The 8,624-nt window shown below is 51.1% G+C and overlaps 1 long non-coding RNA gene across 1 annotated transcript; it reads left to right on the forward strand.

Annotated features, from left to right (window-relative positions):
- The first annotated feature begins 238 nt into the window (after nucleotides 1–238).
- LOC148147405 (uncharacterized) lies at nucleotides 239–8,401 on the forward strand. The gene is made up of 3 exons (XR_015759890.1): nucleotides 239–376; nucleotides 1,256–1,376; nucleotides 7,709–8,401. It is a non-coding gene; the product is annotated as an uncharacterized LOC148147405 (long non-coding RNA).
- Nucleotides 8,402–8,624: the final 223 nt, after the last annotated feature.

Raw genomic sequence — 8,624 nt, forward strand, 5'->3', positions numbered from 1 at the left:
TTCCTCCGACCAGGCACTGAGATAATAAGGTCAAAGAAATCAGGAGTGACCCAGAGAGAGATTAAGTCGTTGATAACCATGGGGTCACCATTCAGTAAGCTGCCCACTTGGTAATGGGGCCCTTCTCTGTGAATGCTGCATGCCAAGGCATTCACCTCTAATCAGGCTGTCTCTGAATGGTGTGGGTGGGTGGGTGTGTGGGTGGGTGGGAAGGAGGCTCTTTATATTTCACAAGCTTCGCAACCCCCTCCCTCCCCGGAGTTATGGCAGAAACAATCAGGGAAGGAGCAGAGATGCAGGCTAGCACTGTGAGGGGCGGGTGGGAGTGCAGCCATCTCCCAGTGCTCTGTTAGCAGATTCGGAGGACAGCGATTTTGTGAGTATGTGTGTCTTTGTGTATGTATGTGTGTCTGTGTCTGTCTGTACCTGTGTGTGTGTGTCTGTGTGAGTGCACCTGTTTGTGTGTGTATGTGTGTGTGTGTGTTTGTATCGGTTTTTGTGTCTGTGTGTGTCTTTGTCTGTGTGTACGTGTCTATGTCTGTGTGTGTCTGCATGTGTATGTTTGTGTGCGTCGGTATGTGTTTGTGCCTGTGTGTCTGCATGTATGTGTATCTGTATGTGTGTGTCTGTGAGTGTTTGAGTGTGCCTGTGTGCGTGTGTCTGTATGTGTGCGTTGATGTGTGTGTGTTTGCACTTGCATCTATGTGTCTGTCTGTTTGTGTCTATGTGCGTTTATTTCTGTGTGTGTCTGTATGTACACACGCGTGTTTCTGCGTATGTGTCTATGTCGCTGTGTGTCAGTGTCTGTGTATCCCTGCGTGTCAGTATGTGCTTCTGTGTGTGTCTGTGTGGGTATGCTTGCATCTGTCTATGTCTCTGTGTGTCTATGTCTGTGTGTGTATGTGTGTGTGTCTGTGTCTATGTCTCTGTGTGTTGGTGTCGGTGTGTGTCTGTCTGTGTGTATGTTTGTGTCTGTCTATGTCTGTGTGTGTCAGTGTGTGTCTGTCTCTGTGTGTCTATGTCTGTGTGCGTATGTTTGTGTCTGTCTATGTGTGTGTTTGTGTCTGTCTATGTCTGTGTGTATGTTTGTGTTCTATGTCTGTGTGTTTGTGTCTCTATGTCTGTGTGTGTGTTTGTGTGTGTGTATGTCTGTGTGTGTGTGGGGGGGGGGGTGGGGAGGGTGGGGGTAGAATGCTGCACATTCCCGTTTTGCACTCCCCCACTACTAACACCGACCTGTCCTCCTCCCCCACAGTGTGTGCCCGGCCTCAGGATTTTTGAGGAGACCAGCGTTCTGCTATCAGTTACCTTGGAAACCCTCGTTAAAATGGGAGCTGAGGACTGATCTCAAACAGTTTCTGCAATGTCCTCACCAGGTGTTTCTCCCCAGCGTGTGATCTCCATCACCAGCACCCCCACCCCCATCACCCCCAGCCAAGTGGGAGCCCACTCTGACCTCTTTACCCAGCAACCACATCCACACACACGTTTCAGCTTCACTTACCACCCTGCTTCACTCTTCATCTCGGTGTGTGTCTGTGTGGGAGAATGTCTGTGTGAGACTGTGTATGTGTGTGTTAGACTGTGTATGCGCACGTGTGTGTGTATGTGTTTGCGAGACTGTGTATGCGTACGTCTATATGAGTGTGTGTGTATGCGAGTGTGCCTGTGTACATGTGTGTTAGACTGTGTATGTGTGTGTGTGGCTGTGTGTGTGAGTGTGCGCATGTAAGTGTCTGTGTGTGTGCGTGCGTGTGTGTGTATGTCTGTATGTGAATATGTGTCTGTATGTGTACGTAAGAGTGTGTATCTGTGTGTGTGTCTGTATGTGAGAGTTGGTGTGTATGTCTGTGTGTGCATGTTTCTGTCTCTCTCTTTATGTATATCTGTATGCTCCCTCTCCATGTACCTCTATGTATGTGTCTCTCTCTTAATGTCTCTCTCTCTTCCGTCTCTCTGCGTATGTGTGTCACCCTCTCTATGTGTCTATGTGTGTGTGAATCTCTCTCGGTGTAGCATTCTTTCTCACTGTCTCTTTCTCTCTCTATGTCTGTGTGTGTGAATCTCTCTCTCTCTGTGGCTCTTTCTCGCACTGTCTCTCTCTCTATGTCTGTGTGTGTGAATCTCTCTCTCTCTGTGGCTCTTTCTCTTTGTCTCTTTCTCTCTCTATGTCTGTCTGTCTGTGTCTTTCCCTCTGTCTCTCTCTCTCTCTCTGTCCTTCTCTCTCTCCCTGTCTTTCTCTCTCTCCCTGTCCTTCTCTCTCTCTCCCTGTCTTTCTCTCTCTGTCTCTATGTGTGAGTGTGTGTGTGTCTCTCTCTCTTTGTCTCTGTGTCTATCTTTCTGTACCTGCCTCTCTGTAGTGGTTCAGCAGAACAGCTCTGACTGCAGAGGTTCGACACAAGCTGGCAGGACTGAGGGAGTGCTACAGTGCCGTCTCTCAGATGAGACTGCAAATCGTGGACTTGGCCCTGCCTCTGTCACTGGATGTACGCGGTGCTATAGGGTTACCATCTCAATAAGGGATGGGGGTGGCGGGGGGGGGAGAGATGGCCTGCAAGAGCCTGAGAAATCCAGTCCACGGCTGCTTCCCTGCTTGTGGGATCTTGCTATGCGCAACTCTGGCATTCCCTGCCCTAAGGCAGTGGGCTGTCCCCCTTCAGGAACCGGCTGCTGCAGGCCTCGGATGTGTTGTTATTGCGGAGATGATATGAGTCAGCCATTTTGGAGAGCGAGGGATTGAGTAAAACCGGGGGAGTGGGGGTCCCTGGACAATCTGAGGGAGGGGGCGGTTGGGAGGGGTTTTCCGGGGGGTGGGCACGGGTGGACAGAGAGAGTCTGTGGTGATTCAGGTCCCAAGCTGTCAAAAGATTGATGGCAAACTATTAGGCTGCTTCTCGTGTGCTGCTGTTTCACTATCTCAGTCCCATTGGTGATCTTTGTGGATTCAACTCTATTCTAAGCCTCTCCTGACACACTGACTTCATTTGTTAAAAATATATGGGCCGCAGCTATGTTTCAAAGGTAGCTCTCCACAGAGAGGGAAATGACTGATGGGCCCTTTGTTGGGAGGCTGCAGGGCTGATTGAATTAAACTCTGGTCCTTTGGGGATCTCTGCCAAATGCTCTGAGGACTTGGAAGTGAGTGCTGTACTGCATGGCTTCAGCAGGAGGCGATGGGAAACTGCCCACCTCTCCACACCCCCATCCCAATCTCCTTCCTCTCCCACATCTACTTCCCCCCCCCCCCCCAGCATACCATGTCCAACCCTCACCCATCGTATGCTATCCCCTGTCCTGGTTTTAGCCTCCTTGAGGCACCCCCTCCAAACCCCCACCCCTGAGCGTTGTCATATATTCACCATCTCCCTTGATCTTGAACTCTGAGACTGAAGTGTCCTCAGTAAAGGGCTCACATTCATGGCTCTCCACCCCCAGCTCAACCAGTTCCATGCCCACCAAGACGTGAAGCTCTTTCTCCACCTCCTTGCCTCCTCCCAACAAAGACTCCCAACCACTCTGAGGACCCCTTCTCCTGCCTCTAACATTGCTCTTCCTCTTGAATGTCCCTCGTAGCTTTTTACCAGCCCTGGACCCCTCTATTGCTGATTGCCATTGCATCAACTGCCTTGATTTGTCCAATTCCTTCATCCACTCCAACCTCACCACCTCCAAATGTGCAGTGATCTATTCACCATCAAACCTGCTGACAAAGGCGTAACTGTGGTAGTCTGGAGTACAAACCTGTATGTTGCAGAGGCTGAATGCCAGTTCTCCGATAGTACATCCTACCTCCCTCTTGACTATGTTCCACCATGGCTAATAGGACACTGTTACCACACTGTCCATGATCTCACTGCCTCCAACCTCATGGTCCCCCAGCCCTGCACTGCCCGGTTCTACCTGCTTCCCAAGATCCACAAGCCCAACTACCCCAGGCCCACCCATCGTCTCCACGTGCTCCTGCTCCACCGAGCTGATTTCTTCCTACCTCAACTCCGTTCTATCCCCCTTGGTCCAGACACTTCCCATCTACACCATGCCCTTCACCCCTTTGGAAACTTCCAGTTCCCCGGCCCCCAACGCTTTATCTTCAATATGGATGTGCAGTCCTTATACATGTCCATATCCCACAAGGACGACCTCCATGCTCTCCTCTTCTTCCTCTCCAACAGAGCCATCCAGTCCCCCTCCACCAATACCCTCCTCCACCTCGCTGAACTGGTCCTCACCCTCAATAAATCCTCCCATTTCCTCCAAATCCCGGGGGTGACCATGGGCACTCAGATGGCCTCCAGCTACACTTGACTCTTTGGCGACAGTCTCCAGACGGACATTTACTATAAACCCACAGACTCCCCTAACTACCTGGACTATACCTCCTCCCACCCAGTATCCTGCAAGATCTCCATCCCATTCTCCCAAATCATCTGCTCAGACGAGGAGACATTCCACTCCCAAGCATCCCAGATGTCCACCTATTTTGAACAATGTGCTTTCCCCCCCACTCTGTCATCCAGACAGCCCTCCATGGCACCACCTCCATTCCCTGCTCCACTGCTCTAACCACCATCCCACCCCCCCCCCCTCCCCGCCAAATGCAATAAAGACAGAATCCCCTGGTCCTCACCTACCACCCCACCAGTCTCCGCATCCAACACTTCATCCTTAAACACAACTAGACCCCACCACCAAGAACATCTTTCCCTCCCCACCCCTCTCTGCCTTCTGCAAGCACCGTTCCCCTTGACAATCCTTGGTTTGTGCTACTCTCCCTACCGACCGACCTCCCCCAAACCCCTAGGTATCTTCCCCTGCAACTGGAAAAGATGCAAAACCTGCTGATACACCACTCCCCTCACCTCCATCCAGGGCCCCAAACAGTCCTTCCAGGTGAGACAGAAGTTCACCTGCCTCTCCTCCTAGTTTACTGTATCCGCTGCTCCCGATGTGGTCTTCTCTATAATCGGTCAGGGCAAACATAAACTTAGGGACCATTTCGCCAAGCATCTCAGCTGGGCCCGCAGAGGCCGACCTGACCTCCCAGTCACTGCCCATTTTAATTCCCCATCCCATTCCCTGTCTGACATGACCATTCTCGGCCTCCTCCATGGCCACAGCGAATCAGACTGCAGATTGGAGGAACAACATTATATCTTCCACCCAGGCAGCTGACAGCCCGGAGGACTCAACATTGAGTTCTCCAATTTCAAATAACCTCCCTTCCCATCCCCCGACTCCCTTTCCAGCCCCTCCCCCTCCCTTCCATTCCTCTGACCAACCCGTCCTTTCTTGACAGGCAGGAGGCTGGGAGGACTCATCATGTCAGGCAGCACCAGGGGGTGCAGAAGTCAATGTTTCAGGTCCAACCCTTCCTTCCTGCCATCAATTGGATTCATTCCTCCGAACAATCAACCAGATGATACACACTACCTGTGTTCACCTATCCCTACCTCAGCACGTCACCCCTCTCCCCACCAAAAACTCTCCCTTAGACCACCCCCTTTATCTGCAGCTCCCCTTAAACCCACCTCCAGTCCTGAAGAAGGGCTACACCTTGTCTCCACCACCTATGCTGCCTGGTTTGCTGTGTTCTCCTAACCTCCTGCTGGTCTAACAGGAGGGGGCAGGTTCCCAGTCTGTAATTGTGAGCACTGGCTCTCTGCATTATGCTTTGTGTGAAAGCACATTAACCTAAGCCACCAGCTCTCTCAGTATCGATGGGTAGGATAACCTACTACTGGAGCTGGGTGCAGTGGTTAACCCTTTGCAAGCTTCTCTCTCTCCCTCTCCAAAACAAGCACTGTTCCGACTCACTGAATTGTTCCTCGTACAGAATAACTCATAGTAACCCTACAGTGTGGAAACAGGCCCTTCAGCCCAATAAGTCCACACTGACCCTACAAAGAGTAACCCACCCAGACCCATTCCCCTACCCTACCCACATTTACCCCTGACTAATGCACCTAACCTACACATCGCTGAATACTATGGGCAATTTAGCATGGCCACTTGACCCGCACATCTTTGGATTGTGGGAGGAAACCAGAGCACCTGGAGGAAACCCACACAGACATGGGGAGAACGTGCAAACTCTACACAGACAATCACCCGAGGCTGGAACCAAACCTGAGTCTCTGGCGCTGTGAGGCAGCAGTGCTAACCACTGTGCCACCATGCCGCCCTTTCGGGCACGTCACTGCATCCCCGCGCTCTCTGAGCAGATTGCAGGTCATCCTCTGAGTGCAAACCATGTTACCCCACACTGAGGAAATGGTGTCCCCAGTGCGCACTTCACAAAATATCCTTTATTCATAAAAATATCGTTATCGACATGCCTAGTCACTAAAGCAGTTCGTTTCTGTACAGTAGCTCACGAAGAAACAAACATTGGAGTTTGACTCTACCCAAACTAACCAGAGAGTCTCTTACTTGTCCAAGATTATGTTGACAGTTATTTGAGGTACTGGGATGTCCCGATAACTGAACAGACCCCCATATACCTCCAGCAGGAAGACCTCAGATGGTGGTCTTTCCCCATCGCGCCTTGGCAGCAGCTGCCCCAAGCTTCAGTGTGTCCCTCAGTACGTAGTCCTGGACCTTGGAAGGTCCCAGTCTGTAACACATCATCGGGGTCAACTCCATGTTCTGGAAGACCAACAAGGTCCAAGCGGACCAAAGGCCATCTGAGTTGGTGGTCTTCTGGGTGTAGTCGATGTTTGTCTCAGTGTGTGTCCCAGGGAACAGACCGTCTCACGGAGCTGCCTGGGAGGGAACCATGACAAAATCCACTGCATCTTCCTCCAGACTTTCTCTGTGAAGGCGCATCCCAGCAGGAGATGTTTGACAGTCTCTGACCCCCTGCTGCTGCTGCTTCGAGGGCAGCGTGCGGTGGCACGGAGGGCACTCTGGGGTGTGGTTGGCGCGGATGTTGCCTGTCCAAGTCATTTCAGCCAAACAGAACAAACTGCCGAGGGATCGGAGCCTTGCTTCGGTCAGACTCCGTGGAGTGGCTGTGATACAAACCCGAGAGGCAGCCGATGGGCTGACTAAAACAGTCCGGAATTCGGAGGCTACGTTTGACGCTCACCACGTTTAGATCCTGAGCTTATCTGAAGCTGAGCTCTCGCCATTGGACCCTGAGGAGTATTCTCGGAATTCATGACCATACAGGTTCACTGCCCCACACCCCCATCCCCTCTCCCACTGTCCTGCAGGGAAATGATCCTATTATGTACCTACTATTAACCACATGCAATTGGATACCATTAGTGCCAGGAAGATGGTGCACAGTAGAGGTGTCAGCACTGCTGCTGTTTTGTCTTACACACCCTTCAGTCCAGCTTGTCCACGCTGATCATGTTTCCCAAACTAAACTAGTCCCAGTTATTGCAGAATCCCTACAGTGTGGAAACAGGCCATTCAGCCCAACCAGTCCACACCGACCCTCTGAAGAGTAACCCACCCAAACCCATCCCCTACCCTATTACTTTACATTTACCCCTGACTAATGCACCTAACCCACACATCCCTGAACACTATGGGCAATTTAGCATGGCCAATTCACCCTAACCTGCACATCTTTAAATTGTGGGAGGAAATCGGAGCACCTGGAAGTAACCTATGCAGATCTTTCCTGCAGATGTTGGGATGCAAAATGTAATGGTTCTGAAAGAGTTAATGACATGGTCTCATTTGCTTCACCCTGAAGGTTTGGTTGGAGGCTTCATAGAATCCCTGCAGTGTGGAAACTGACCCTCCAAAGGTTCCTGAAGAAGGGCTCATGCCCGAAACGTCGATTCTCCTGATCCTTGGATGCTGCCTGACCTGCTGCGCTTTTCCAGCAACACATTTTCAGCTCTGATCTCCAGCATCTGCAATCCTCACTTTCTCCTCCAAAGAGTAACCCACCCAGACCCATTCCCCTACATTTACCCCTGACTCATGCACCTAACCTGCACATCATGGGCAATTCACCTGACCTAGGGAAAAACAACGACTGCAGATGCTGGAAACCAGATTCTGGATTAGTGGTGCTGGATGCTGCCAGAACTGCTGTGCTCTTCCAGCACCACTAATCCAGAATTCACCTGACCTGCACATCTTTGGACTGTGGGAGGAAACCGGTGCACCCGGAGGAAACCCACGCAGATACGGGGGGAATGTGCAAACTCCACACAGACAGTCGCCCGAGGCTGGAGTTGAAATTGGGTCCCTGGTGCTGTGAGGCAACAGTGCCAACCACTGAGCCACCGTGCCACCCCATACCACCATTTGGAGAATTGGTTAGTCTTGCAAACAGTCCCAATGGAGACAGACTTCTCTGTGACTGGTGAATGTTATATTTATGCTCAGCTCGTTCATGGTATTTGTATCTTTTGCTATCATGCCATAAACTACTGTGTGTTAAGTAAATGCCTCTTCTTGTTAGGAAACTCTCATGGTTTACCCTCTGCCACTGATATTAAAATGGCATGGCGACTAGGCAGTGTAAGAAGATTTCTATAGCCCCTCACTGAAATGTTGTTTTAAATTCCTAAGTTCCTTCTGCTACTTTGACTTCTGTTGCAGCGCACATATTGCTCAGCAGAGGTTATTAATGTTTCCAGAGTATCAGACACAGAGTG

The sequence above is a fragment of the Chiloscyllium plagiosum genome, unplaced genomic scaffold (genome assembly GCF_037043375.1).
Source record: "Chiloscyllium plagiosum isolate Xiang-an unplaced genomic scaffold, Cpla_swu_hap1 HiC_scaffold_17, whole genome shotgun sequence".
In the NCBI taxonomy this organism is placed as follows: domain Eukaryota; kingdom Metazoa; phylum Chordata; class Chondrichthyes; order Orectolobiformes; family Hemiscylliidae; genus Chiloscyllium; species Chiloscyllium plagiosum.